Below are 15,180 nucleotides of genomic sequence, written 5' to 3'. Positions count from 1 at the left end.
TGGCCATGCAGTTGCTTTGCGGCCACTGCGTATGCGCAGTTTGCTGCCCCTGGCAAACTGCGCTGTGAGCCACTATTGCGACCGGGTCTGAATGACCTCCACAGTCCACAAATGTTAGACAGATGTTGTACACACTGGCTGATATATCGGGCGTTTAACTGAACGGCTGATATATCGTGCGAGTGTTGGCTGATGTGTATCCCCGATATGTCTGTGAACGATGTCACAGACTTATTGGGTGGTCTTCAGTATGCCGGCGGTCGGGCTCCCGGCGACCAGCATACCGGCAGCGGGAGCCCGACAGCCGGCACACCGACACTTATTCTCCCTCGTGGGGGTCCACGACCCCCCTGGAGGGAGAATAAAATAGTGTGGCGCGCTTAGCGCGCCACCGTGCCCGTAGCGTGGCGAGCGCAGCGAGCCCGCAAGGGGCTCATTTGCGCTCGCCACACTGTCGGTAAGCCGGTGGTCGGGCTCCCGGTGCCGGTATGCTGGTCGCCGGGAGCCCGGCCGCCGGCATATCGTAGTGAACCCGACTTATTGCATCAGCCACGCACCAAAGCTGTTAGCTGATATATCTGAAGATATATTGGAGCATCATGCTGTATGTATGGGCGGTTAGCTGCAGAGGTCACCGATGACTGACATCACAACTGACGTCAGGCACAACACATCATGCCAATGATCGGTAAGTGTGTATGCACTCTCCGATTGTCAGATAGGTAGTAGGACCATTGAATAATTTTCTGACTAAGTACCTGTACTGGCGTTCATGGAATAAATATAAATAAACCTGGGAATAACTAGTTTATCATTTTTAGCTGTTACTTGATGTCCTTCATAGGGGCACATTTAGCAATGACTTTTAGCTATTTAAACATCGTAGCATATGAGCCAATAAGCTCCTAACTGTCATGTGTTTGAAAAATGACAAATGGAAGCTGATTGGTTGGAGCACCATTTATTACATAACAAATTTTAAATTGCTAAAACTCATTGATAAATGGGCCCTTAGTGTCATGAATACAAGGTGATTGTAGCTTTCCTTAGGGTTGCTGAAAAAAGTTAGTGTGAGAGACAAAGCTGGATGCATACAGTACTGATGGTACAGCTATTGGGGACAGAAAGATACTTCTATGGTGGACAGGATGGTACAGCTATTGGGGACAGAATAATACTTCTATGGTGGACAGGATGGTACAGCTATTGAGGAAAGAATGATACTTCTATGGTGGACAGGATGGAACAGCTATTGAGGAAAGAATGATACTTCTATGGTGGACAGGATGGTACAGCTCTTGAGGACAGAAAGATACTTCTATGGAGGACAGGACAGTACAGCTATGGAGGACAGGACAGTACAGCTATGGCAGACAGGATAGTACAGCTAGGGTGGACAGGACAGTACAGCTATGGCAGACAGGATAGTACAGCTATGGAGGACAGGACAGTACAGCTATGAAGGACAGGACAGTACAGCTATGGCAGACAGGATAGTACAGCTATGGTGGACAGGACAGTACAGCTATGGCAGACAGGATAGTGCAGCTATGGTGGACAGGACAGTACAGCTATGGTGGACAGGACAGTACAGCTATGGCAGATAGGATAGTGCAGCTATGGTGGACAGGACAGTACAGCTATGGAGGACAGGACAGTACAGCTATGGCAGATAGGATAGTGCAGCTATGGTGGACAGGACAGTACAGCTATGGAGGACAGGACAGTACAGCTATGGCAGATAGGATAGTGCAGCTATGGTGGACAGGACAGTACAGCTATGACAGACAGGATAGTGCAGCTATGGTGGACAGGACAGTACAGCTATGGTGGACAGGACAGTACAGCTATGGCAGATAGGATAGTGCAGCTATGGTGGACAGGACAGTACAGCTATGGTGGACAGGACAGTACAGCAATGGCAGACAAGATAGTACAGCTATGGAGGACAGGACAGTACACCTATGGAGGACAGGATAGTATTGGTATGGAGGACAGGATAGTACAGCTATGGAGGACAGGACAGTACAGCTATGGAGGACAATATAGTACAGCTATGGAGGACAGGATAGTATTGGTATGGAGGACAGGACAGTACAGCTATGGAAGACAGGATAGTACAGCTATGGAGGAAAGGATAGTACAGCTATGGAGGACAGAACAATACAGCTATGGAGGACAGGACAGTACACCTATGGAGGACAGGATAGTATAGGTATGGAGGACAGGACAGTACAGCTATGGAGGACAGAACAATACAGCTATGGAGGACAGGACAGTACAGCTATGGCGGACAGGATAGTACAGCTATGGAGGACAGGATAGTACAGCTATGGAGGACAGGATAGTACAGCTATGTAGGACAGGATAGTACAGATATGGAGGACAGGGCAGTACAGCTATGGAGGACAGGACAGTACAGCAATGGCAGACAAGATAGTACAGCTATGGAGGACAGGACAGTACACCTATGGAGGACAGGATAGTATTGGTATGGAGGACAGGATAGTACAGCTATGGAGGACAGGACAGTACAGCTATGGAGGACAATATAGTACAGCTATGGAGGACAGGATAGTATTGGTATGGAGGACAGGACAGTACAGCTATGGAAGACAGGATAGTACAGCTATGGAGGAAAGGATAGTACAGCTATGGAGGACAGAACAATACAGCTATGGAGGACAGGACAGTACACCTATGGAGGACAGGATAGTATAGGTATGGAGGACAGGACAGTACAGCTATGGAGGACAGAACAATACAGCTATGGAGGACAGGACAGTACAGCTATGGCGGACAGGATAGTACAGCTATGGAGGACAGGATAGTACAGCTATGGAGGACAGGATAGTACAGCTATGTAGGACAGGATAGTACAGATATGGAGGACAGGATAGTACAGCTATGGAGGACAGGGCAGTACAGCTATGGAGGACAGGACAGTACACCTATGGAGGACAGGATAGTACATCTATGGAGGACAGGATAGTACAGCTATGGAGGACAGGATAGTACAGCTATGGAGGACAATATAGTACAGCTATGGAGGACAATATAGTACAGCTATGGAGGACAGGACAGTACAGCTATGGAGGACAGGACAGTACAGCTATGGAGGACAGGACAGTACACATATGGAGGACAGGATAGTACAGCTATGGAGGACAGGATAGTACAGCTATGGAGGACAATATAGTACAGCTATGGAGGACAGGGCAGTACAGCTATGGAGGACAGGACAGTACAGCTATGGAGGACAGTACAGCTATGGAGGACAGGACAGTACAGCTATGGAGGACAGGACAGTACACCTATGGAGGACAGGATAGTATAGGTATGGAGGACAGGATAGTACAGCTATGGAGGACAGGATAGTACAGCTATGGTGGACAGGACAGTACAGCTATGGAGGACAGGATAGTACAGCTATGGAGGACAGGATAGTACAGCTATGGTGGACAGGACAGTACAGCTATGGCAGACAGGATAGTGCAGGTATGGTGGACAGGACAGTACAGCTATGGTGGACAGGACAGTACAGCTATGGCAGATAGGATAGTGCAGCTATGGTGGACAGGACAATACAGCTATGGCAGACAGGATAGTGCAGCTATGGTGGACAGGACAGTACAGCTATGGAGGACAGGACAGTACAGCTATGGCAGACAGGATAGTACAGCTATGGTGGACAGGACAGTACAGCTATGGCAGACAGGATAGTGCTGCTATGGTGGACAGGACAGTACAGCTATGGTGGACAGGACAGTACAGCAATGGCAGACAAGATAGTACAGCTATGGAGGACAGGACAGTACACCTATGGAGGACAGGATAGTATTGGTATGGAGGACAGGACAGTACAGCTATGGAAGACAGGATAGTACCGCTATGGAGGAAAGGGCAGTACAGCTATGGAGGACAGAACAATACAGCTATGGAGGACAGGACAGTACAGCTATGGCGGACAGGATAGTACAGCTATGGAGGACAGGATAGTACAGCTATGGAGGACAGGATAGTACAGCTATGTAGGACAGGATAGTACAGATATGGAAGACAGGATAGTACAGCTATGGAGGATAGGGCAGTACAGCTATGGAGGACAGAACAATATAGCTATGGAGGACAGGACAGTACAGCTATGGCGGACAGGATAGTACAGCTATGGAGGACAGGATAGTACAGCTATGGAGGACAGGATAGTACAGCTATGTAGGACAGGATAGTACAGATATGGAAGACAGGATAGTACAGCTATGGAGGACAGGGCAGTACAGCTATGGAGGACAGGACAGTACACCTATGGAGGACAGGATAGTACAGCTATGGAGGACAGGACAGTACAGCTATGGAGGACAGGACAGTACACCTATGGAGGACAGGATAGTACAGCTATGGAGGACAGGACAGTACAGCTATGGAGGACAGGACAGTACACCTATGGAGGACAGGATAGTACAGCTATGGAGGACAGGACAGTACAGCTATGGAGGACAGGATAGTACAGCTATGGAGGACAATATAGTACAGCTATGGAGGACAGGACAGTACAGCTATGGAGGACAGGACAGTACAGCTATGGAGGACAGGACAGTACACCTATGGAGGACAGGATAGTATAGGTATGGAGCAGGGCCGGTTCTTGCCCTTGCGGCGCCCCGGGCAAAAGTTTGGGGCGTGGCTTAATATGGGGGCGTGGTCAGTCACGCCCCCCATTTGTAGCGCCGCTGAAAGGAAGAAAAAAAAAGTATACTTACTGTACCCCGCTCCTGTTTCCAGACCCTGCAGACCGGCGCCGCTCTTCTCCTCAGATCTATGGGAGAGACGTCAGTCATGACGTCTCTCCCATAGCACAGCATAAGCGCTAGAGGTCAATTATGACCCCTAGCGTCTGTGCCACAATGCTGTGCGGTGCGCGATGACGTCATCGCGCACCGCACACCAAAGGTCCTCTCCATGAAGGGAAACTAGACGCTTAGCGTCTGATTCCCTTCAGAGCGGGGGAGGACCAGCGCCACGAAGGGAAACCAGACGCATAGCGTCTGGTTCCCTTCTCACAGCGGGAGGGGGGGCACAACGGGGGGACACTGCTGGGGCGCACACTGACAGTGGAGGATCTTGCCATGGTGCGGCGCCCTCCGGATGGCGCCGGCGCCCTCCGGAAAGCGGCGCCCCGGGCAAAAGTCCTGCTTGCCCGTGGCAAGATCCACTGGTATGGAGGACAGGATAGTACAGCTAAGGAGGACAGGATAGTACAGCTATGGAGGACAGGACAGTACAGCTATGGAGGACAGGATAGTACAGCTATGGAGGACAGGATAGTACAGCTATGGAGGACAGGACAGTACACCTATGGAGGGCAGAATAGTACAGCTGTGGAGGACAGGACAGCTATGGCAGACAGGACAGTACACCTATGGAGGACAGGATAGTACAGCTATGGAGGACAGGATAGTACAGCTATGGAGGACAGGACAGTACACCTATGGAGGGCAGAATAGTACAGCTGTGGAGGACAGGACAGCTATGGCAGACAGGACAATACACCTATGGAGGACAGGATAGTATTGGTATGGAGGACAGGATAGTACAGCTATGGAGGACAGGACAGTACAGCTATGGAGGACAGGACAGTACAGCTATGGAGGACAGGATAGTACAGCTATGGAGGACAGGATAGTACAGCTATGGAGGACAGGACAGTACACCTATGGAGGGCAGAATAGTACAGCTGTGGAGGACTGGACAGCTATGGAGGACAGGACAGGATACCTATGGAGGACAGGATAGTACAGCTATGGAGGACAGGATAGTACAGCTATGGAGGATAGGATAGTACAGCTATGGCGGACAGGGCAGTACAGCTATGGAGGACAGTACAGTACACCTATGGAGGACAGGATAGTAAAGGTATGGAGGACAGGACAGTACAGCTATGGAGGACAGGATAGTACAGCTATGGAAGACAGGATAGTACAGCTATGGAGGACGGGATAGTACAGCTATGGAGGACGGGATAGTACAGCTATGGAAGACAGGACAGTACAGCTATGGAGGATAGGATAGTACAGCTATGGCGGACAGGGCAGTACAGCTATGGAGGACAGTACAGTACACCTATGGAGGACAGGATAGTAAAGGTATGGAGGACAGGACAGTACAGCTATGGAGGACAGGATAGTACAGCTATGGAAGACAGGATAGTACAGCTATGGAGGACGGGATAGTACAGCTATGGAAGACAGGATAGTACAGTGTCAGGGCTTGCACATTCCAGCGCAGGGGAGAGCTGAAACTAGCATGATTTGCATATTATCACACCCGTGAATCCAGCAAAGAGATGCAGCAGCAGCCACCTCTGAATCACAGGCTCTCACTACATCACTGGTTCGGGCTCACACAAGCATATCTACATTTCTGCATATACTGCTCACAGAATGTTAAGTTACTGCATTGCTGTCAGTTGGTTCCTAGAGAGTTAAATCTATTTGCAGGTAACCTGGAGGTGCAGATCATTTATACATTCCCCTCCCTCATTCATTTACCAGTAAAGTATCTTCAAACCCATTTAAGTGACTGACACACTGTCTAATGCTGTTCCTGTCAGCCGGGGAGATCTCTGCATTACTTACTGTATGCTGACAGTTACTGCTCACTCTGCATATCAGCATTGCTTTCCACTAATGTGAGTGCATATGTCTTACGGCAAGTGTTATAGAAACAGATTTTCTCTATGTTCTCTATGTTCCCCTATTTCTATCTTCCCAGTGTCTTACATAAAATAATAAAAATAAAAAAAATAAAAAATATAAAAAAAAAAATAAGGGGCAAACTGGATGGGCCAAGTGGTTCTTATCTGCCGACAAATTCTATGTTTCTATGTTTCTATGTTATGTGTGACTGCATTGTACTGGACATAGCTGGACAGCCTTACAGAAGACAGCAGAGTTACAGTTCACTATATCTACAGTAAAAACATCTACAATCATTAGGTCGACACCAAGTGGTCGACAGTGAAAAGGTCGACATGGATAAAAGGTCAACATGGACATTAGGTTGACACATGCAATGTCAATGCATGAAAAGTTTGACAGGTACAAAATATCGACACATGAAAAAGTTGATGTGGAAAATGGCTGACACAGGAAAAAGGTTGACGCAACATTTTTGCATTTTTTTTTGTTTTGTTTTCACCATCTCAGCAAGTGGACCCCCAATTAGTGTACCACGTCCTGCCGCAGCTTCAGCAAGGTACCACGCTCCGCTACCGCTGTGGTTGGCACACGTAACTATTCCCAACCGTAGTCCACGTGGATGGGAAAGTATGAAAGAGTAGAAAAAATTAAGTGTTTTTTTTACAAAAATCATGTTGATATATGTGTTTCGACCATTGGCATGTCAACCATTTGAACCTGTCGACCTTTTGTACCTGTCGACCATAAGCACTGACGACCTTTTATAAGTCAATCTAATGAATATGTTAACCTTTTGACAATGTCGACTTAATACACGTCGACCATAGAAACTAGACATTGTAGATCTATTGAGCGCTTACCGACAGCAGTATAGTATTTATTTAATAGTTTGTGCTTTGTATATTTTCCCATTTGATATTGCTCATTTCTTATGTTAAGATGCAGAAATACTGGGGGTCATTCCGAGTTGTTCGCTCTGTAATTTTTTTCGCGTCGCAGCGATTTTCCGCTTAGTGCGCATGCGCAATGTTCGCAGCGCGACTGCGCCAAGTAAATTTGCTATGCAGTTAGGAATTTTACTCACGGCTTTTTCATCGTTCTGGTGATCGTAGTGTGATTGACAGGAAGTGGGTGTTACTGGGCGGAAACTGGCCGTTTTATGGGTGTGTGCGGATAAACGCTACCGTTTCTGGGAAAAACGCGGGAGTGGCTGGAGAAACGGAGGAGTGTCTGGGCGAACGCTGGGTGTGTTTGTGACGTCAAACCAGGAACGACAAGCACTGAACTGATCGCAGATGTCGAGTAAGTCTGGAGCTTCTCAGAAACTGCTAAGAGAGGTGTAATTGCAATATTGCGAATACGTCGTTCGCAATTTTAAGAAGCTAAGATTCACTCCCAGTAGGCGGCGGCTTAGCGTGAGTAAATCTGCTAAAAGCAGCTTGCGAGCAAACAACTCGGAATGAGGGCCACTGTTCTCTCAGTACTTGAGCACCACAAAGTGTTTTTGTCTTTTGCATCTTATACAGTAGACAGCTTATAGATAAAACATTGTTTAGGTGTCTGCCTGTATTGTAGGCAACTGGTTACTAAAGAGTTAATGCATATTAAAGGACAGGTCCATTGACACCCCTGGTCCATGCTACAATCTACCAGATTGGCCCAATGCCATAGATCACACCTCTTTTGCTTTATGAAAATGGAATGTTGTGTCTGGGATTCTTTGTCACCACACAGATCTACTATCAGACTTCATATTACAGCACAATTATTATACCAATCTCTGCTTCCGATTAACAAGCAGGTGAGTGTCTGGACCCCCTGAAGATGATTCTGTGCCAAGTAGGAAGTCTTCATATATCAAACATTATGGCAGATGTATTAAGCCTGGAGATGGCATAAGGAAGTGATAAACTAGTGATAAGTGCAAGGTGATAAACCCGCAAGCCAACCAGCTCTTAACTGTTAATTTACATATTGGAGCTGATTGGCTGGGGACGTTTATCACCTTGCACTTATCACTGGTTTATCACTTCCTTATGCCTTCTCCAGGTTAATACATCTGCCCCATTAAAAGAGTCCTCTCTTAAGAATTGACTTACAGTATACCCCTTTCACACCGCACAAATAACCCGGTATATTGCTGGGTCGACAATGGTCGATATGCAGTGTGAAAGGGTTAAGTCTTGAATTCCTGGGTCACTTGACCGGGTATTTCAACTCGGGAATAAAGCTAGATTATTCCCGGGTTATAACCGAGTCACGTGCAGAGTGAATGGGTTGCTGGGTCGGTGCGACCCGGGACCCGTTCACAGTATAGGTATAGGCGGCGTTAACAGAGACAGGTGGCACTTGGAGATGATCAGATCTCCAGGCGCCACCTCCGCACACGTCACTGCTGATGCCACCAACCCGCAATTTGCCAGGTTGGTGCCACCAGTCTGAAAGGTGTTTCAACCGGGTTGCACCCAGGAAGGACCAATGTACAAGTCTTGGATGCGACCCGTTATTGCGATTTGAAAGTGGTATACAAGAGGCATAATTACTTCACATGCTAGAATGAAGGATATTTTTCTCATCTTCCCCATAACATTAGCAATCATGGTAATTATCAATGCCAGAGTTAAGGGTCCACTGACAAATCACACGCAAGTGAGGACAGCTATGGTGAATAGAGTTTAGTCAAACACTTGAATATACTGATACTGTATGCTGGAGCTCACATTGTTCAGGATTAGAACACGGTGGCACACCTAGAATCAGTGGATGAACTGAATAAACTAAGAGATAATGAACAGCTCAAACAGTGACGCCTCGAGAACACCAGTCTCACTGACAGAATTTCTTCCTTGTTAAAAGAATTGCCTGGAGGGTGAAATGTGTCAGGTACATGGAAAGCGATTTTATTTATCCTGCATCTGCTGTTAAGAGTTTCTGAATGTGCTTTCCAGCTAGACAGGAGGCAATCTAACCCCTTGCTATGCAATTTTGCTATCTCACATAGGGGAATCTTGATGACCATTTGTTCAAAGGTCAAATATCCTTCAAACATAGTTGTAAAGCAATGAATAGAATTCCAATAGCTAATGTGCACTGTGACTACAGCTGGAACTCCAGCTATAGGCCATGATGTCTTCCATAGACTCCGACCTCCATAATTACAACCAGAATACTCAGCTACAGTATATCGTGGCAGACAACAAAATTCAAATGCAGTTAGTCATCGAAACATTATAAATTGATAATATTCCATTGTAGCTGCAGTTCAGAGCATATGAGTGAGGGAGGGTACCCGGATGATAGATAGATAGATAGATAGATAGATAGATAGATAGATAGATAGATAGATAGATAGATAGATAGATAGATAGTGTCTAGATCAACAGCCGATAGGTCTACAGGTACAAAAGGTCTACAGTGCTTAAGGCAGGCAGGTACAAAAGGTTGACATGACAATGGTCGATACACAAATGGTCAACATTTTTTTTATCATGTTTTCCCAACATTTGCTTGATGTACTTTCCACATAGACTACGATTGGGAATAATAACCTGTGTCGAGTGCAACAGCGTATATGTTCTACTGATAGTGGTTACATATTACCAGAAATACAAGATAACCCAAAAAACTTGTATCACCATTTGTGTGTTGACCATTGTCATGTCAACTTTTTTACCATGTTGGCCCTTTGTACCTGTTGACTTAATGCATGTTGACAATATTGTGTTGACCTATTGGCTGTCGACCTAAATACTGTAGATCTTCTATACCATATCTCACTGTTTAAAAATTACTCTTGTTCCAATAAATCATTCAAAACAGGCCAAGTGCCGGTGTTCAATCTGGTGGTTGGCCCACAGCTTTGTCCACAATACAATTCAAGCTGACCATTTTACATGTAAACACAATGGAATATACAACCTAGATGTCAACAGGAGATTTATCAAGAAGGGGATGGCTCAGGGGACTGGCTCAGAAGCCAACTGTCCTTAGATCGTCCAACACTCATAGAAGCTTACCAAAGCTAACCAATAGACATTAAACTCCACACTGTACATAGCAGGATCCTTTCCACCAAGGAGACAAAGATAGTAGGGGAGATGTATCAAGCCTTGGAGAGAGATAAAGTGTAGTAGCCCAAATAACCGACCAGTCTCTGTCAGTTCAAAGACTGTGCTAGGTGAATGACAGAAAATGATGTCTGCTTTGGGCAACTTCTCCACTTAATCTCTCTCCATGACTTGCCACAAACACACAAGCAGTGGGAATATCAATAAAATGTTAACAGAATAGATGGAACTTTGAATGGCGTGACATTGGCTTAATGATGTACCAGACAGGTTCCATGATCTTGTATACCAGCATTAGGAAAGGTTTCCCTAGAACGCAGGATAAGCCATGAACATATCTGTCAATGACTAAGGGGTCTATTCATGTAGCAGAGAAAAGCCGTGTTTTGCGTTAAACAGGGCTTTTCCCTGCCTGGTGCAATTCACAGAGCGGGTTACCATGGAGAAGTTTCTGACTTCTCCAGCGGTACCCCCGCTCTGTGCCTGAATCGCATCACCATACCTTTGTATGGTAAGTGCGATTCATGAAGGTGCGGAAAGCACTGCTTTCCACTTCTCCATGGGGTTCAGGTTCGCCATCTCAGGATGGCATAATCTGAGCTACGGTGCGGAGATGGCAGGGAAGCTCAATGCTTCCCTGCTCTCTGCTCGGCACCCGGCGCTGGCTCTGCCTCCCGACAGACCCCCAGCAGCCACTGCGGCCTGCCGGGAGGTCAACAAGCTGCGCATGCGCAAAGGGACACGCCGCCGGACTCAGCGCATCGCAGGGAGGGACCGCTGAAGATGACCTCACCACAGGAGCCCCAGACACCGCAGCGCATCGTCGGAAGGGTTATGAATTGCTACTTATTACAGATATACATCGCATCGAAGCGATACGATGTATAGTGATAAGTAGCAATTCTGTTTTCGTTTTCTTAGTGAATAGACTCCTAAGAAGGATATGTATCAAGCCTTGGAAAGAGATAAAGTGGAGAGATATAAAGTACCAGCCAATCAACCTCTCCAAGGTTTGATACATCTCCCTATTGACAGTGTAGGGATTTTCTAAAGCAGAGCCACTGGTTATAAGCATCACTCAGATAAAACTAGTTTAATGGATTCTAACTATGACATTTTTATCTGTATACTTCACATATTAAGGGATGAATGTGTCCAAATTATGGGCCTTATGCAGACCTGATCGCAACAGAAAAATTGTTCTTTAATGGGCAAAACCATGTGCACTGCAGGTGGGGCAGATGTAACATGTGCAGAGAGCGTTAGATTTGGTTGGGTTATTTATTTTGTTTCTGTGCAGGGTAAATACAGGCTGCTTTATTTTTACACTGCAATTTAGATTTCAGTTTAAACACACCCCACCCAAATCTAACTCTCTCTGCACGTCAGGACCTGATGAAAATGCCTCTGCATTGGAACGTCAATATGGTGTAAATGGCGCCACATGGAGATTGTCTATTGTTACTGCTGAGCAGCATATAGTGTAGGGCAAAGAGGCACTGTAGGTCTTACCCACAGCTTATATAGAGTACCGGACACTGCACAAGTGTGTGTGTGTGTGTGTGTGTGTGTGTGTGTGTGTGTGTGTGTGTGTGTGTGTGTGTGTGTGTGTGTGTGTGTGTATATATATATATATATATACACTGCTCAAAAAAATAAAGGGAACACTAAAATAACACATCCTAGATCTAAATGAATGAAATATTCTTATTGAATACTTTGTTCTTTACATAGTTGAATGTGATGACAACAAAATCACACAAAAATTATCAATGGAAATCAAATTTATTAACCCATGGAGGTCTGGATTTGGAGTCACCCTTAAAATTAAAGTGGAAAAACACACTACATGCTGATCCAACTTTGATGTAATGTTCTTAAAACAAGTCAAAATGAGGCTCAGTAGTGTGTGTGGCCTCCACGTGCCTGTATGACCTCCCTACAACCCACACAAGTGGCTCAGGTAGTGCAGCTCATCCAGGATGGCACATCAATGCGAGCTGTGGCAAGAAGGTGTGCTGTGTCTGTCAGCGTAGTGTTCAGAGCATGGAGGCGCTACCAGGAGACCGGCCAGAACATCAGAAGATGTGGAGGAGGCTGTAGGAGGGCAACAACCCAGCAGCAGGACCGCTACCTCCACCTTTGTGCAAGGAGGAACAGGAGGAGCACTGCCAGAGCCCTGCAAGATGACCTCCAGCAAGCCACAAATGTGCATGTGTCTACTCAAACGATCAGAAACAGACTCCATGAGGGTGGTATGAGGGCCCGACGTCCACAGGTGGGGGTTGTGCTTACAGCCCAACACCGTGCAGGACGTTTGGCATTTGCCAGAGAACACCAAAATTGGCAAAATCGCCACTGGTGCCCTGTGCTCTTCACAGATGAAAGCAGGTTCTCACTGAGCACATGTGACAGACGTGACAGAGTCTGGAGACGCCAAGGAGAATGTTCTGCTGCCTGCAACATCCTCCAGCATGGCCGGTTTGGCAGTGGGTCAGTAATGGTGTGGGGTGGCATTTCTTTGGGGGGCCGCACAGCCCTCCATGTGCTCGCCAGAGGTAGCCTGACTGCCATTAGGTACCGAGATGAGATCCTCAGACCCCTTGTGAGACCAAATGCTGGTGCGGTTGACCCTGGTTTCCTCCTAATGCAAGACAATGCTAGACCTCATGTGGCTGGAGTATGTCAGCAGTTCCTGCAAGACGAAGGCATTGATGCTATGGACTGGCCCGCCCGTTCCCAGGACCTGAATCCAATTGAGCACATCTGGGACATCATGTCTCGCTCCATCCACCAATGCTACGTTGCACCACAGACTGTCCAGGAGTTGGCGGATGCTTTAGTCCAGGTCTGGGAGGAGATCCCTCAGGAGACCATCCGCCACCTCATCAGGAGCATGCCCAGGCATTGTAGGGAGGTCATTCAGGCACGTGGAGGCCACACACACTACTGAGCCTCATTTTGACTTGTTTTAAGGACATTACATCAAAGTTGGATCAGCCTGCAGTGTGTTTTTCCACTTTAATTTTGAGGGTGACTCCAAATCCAGACCTCCATGGGTTAATAAATTTGATTTCCATTGATAATCTTTGTGTGATTTTGTTGTCAGCACATTCAACTATGTAAAGAACAAAGTATTTCATAAGAATATTTCATTCATTCAGATCTAGGATGTGTTATTTTAGTGTTCCCTTTATTTTTTTGAGCAGTGTATATATATATATATATATATATATATATATATACATAGTAATTTAGACCCATCGTACTACACCAGTTTCCCTAAGCCCCAGATGGCACAGACTATATAGCATTATATATATCTATTCATTCACAGATTACTGTTTAGGCATGTCAGTCACATGAACGATGATCAGCGCTGAGGTGCGAGGCACTGACCGTGTTTGTCCTTCTGGCTGTGGGTCTGTTTGAGAGAGGACAGCAGATGTTACCCTTGCAGATGCACTCCTGCATAGGGTAGTGGCTGCCGGACTTGAACGCCCCATCGTAGCTGCTGGTCACTGCAAGCTGGGAGAGGGGGCAGATCAGCTTGTGGTTGGGAAAGCTCTTGCCGCCCAGCTGAAGTTACCACCCCCGTCAGGGGTGAATGCAGGATTTCCTGGGGGGGGAGGGGGGGTCTGTATATATATCACTCGGAATCTTGCAGATCTGTGAAAGAAATCACCATTTAATTATCAATGATTCGGGGACTGTATCCCCATCTTCAGGATACACTGCAAATGTTAACAATTAAACACTGATTACTGCACTGAATTGCAAGACTCCGAGTATATATAATCCAAGGAAGGCAGCGGCACTGCGGGATTTGTTGTGCTGAAAAAATTGTATTAAAAGTTACACAAGCATGGTTATGTAACGTTTAATACAATTTTTTCAGCACAACATATCCCGCAGTGCCGCTGCCTTCCTTGGATTATATGTATACAACTTTGTGGAGGGCACCTGGTAACATAATTTATTTGGGAGTGCCAAACATTACATTCTTGATATATATAGAGATACACACACACACACACACACACACACACACACACACACACACACACACACAGTATATCCTTCCAAAATAGCGGCACTCCAAACATATAAAGGCATTCTGGTAATCAGCGTATAGTCAATGTTCCAAGAACATGATGAAAATGCCAATACATTAGTGCATTGAAGCATTGACTACAAGCTGACCATCAGAAAGCCTTATTACAGTGTACGCTTGGAGTTCTACTATTGGGCAAGTTACTGTGTTATGAGGGGAGGGGGGGGGGGGAGAGAGAGAATACACAGACTGCACACACTACACAACACACACACATACTATACATACATACACACAGTGGTCAAAGTGGAAATTTTGAAGTGGGGGTATGCAAAAGTCAAGAAAGCAATTATGCGTGCGC

This window comes from Pseudophryne corroboree, chromosome 6 (genome assembly GCF_028390025.1).
Source record: "Pseudophryne corroboree isolate aPseCor3 chromosome 6, aPseCor3.hap2, whole genome shotgun sequence".
In the NCBI taxonomy this organism is placed as follows: Eukaryota; Metazoa; Chordata; class Amphibia; order Anura; family Myobatrachidae; genus Pseudophryne; species Pseudophryne corroboree.
The sequence above is the reverse complement of the archived record's forward strand: the minus strand, read 5'-3'. Positions refer to the sequence as shown.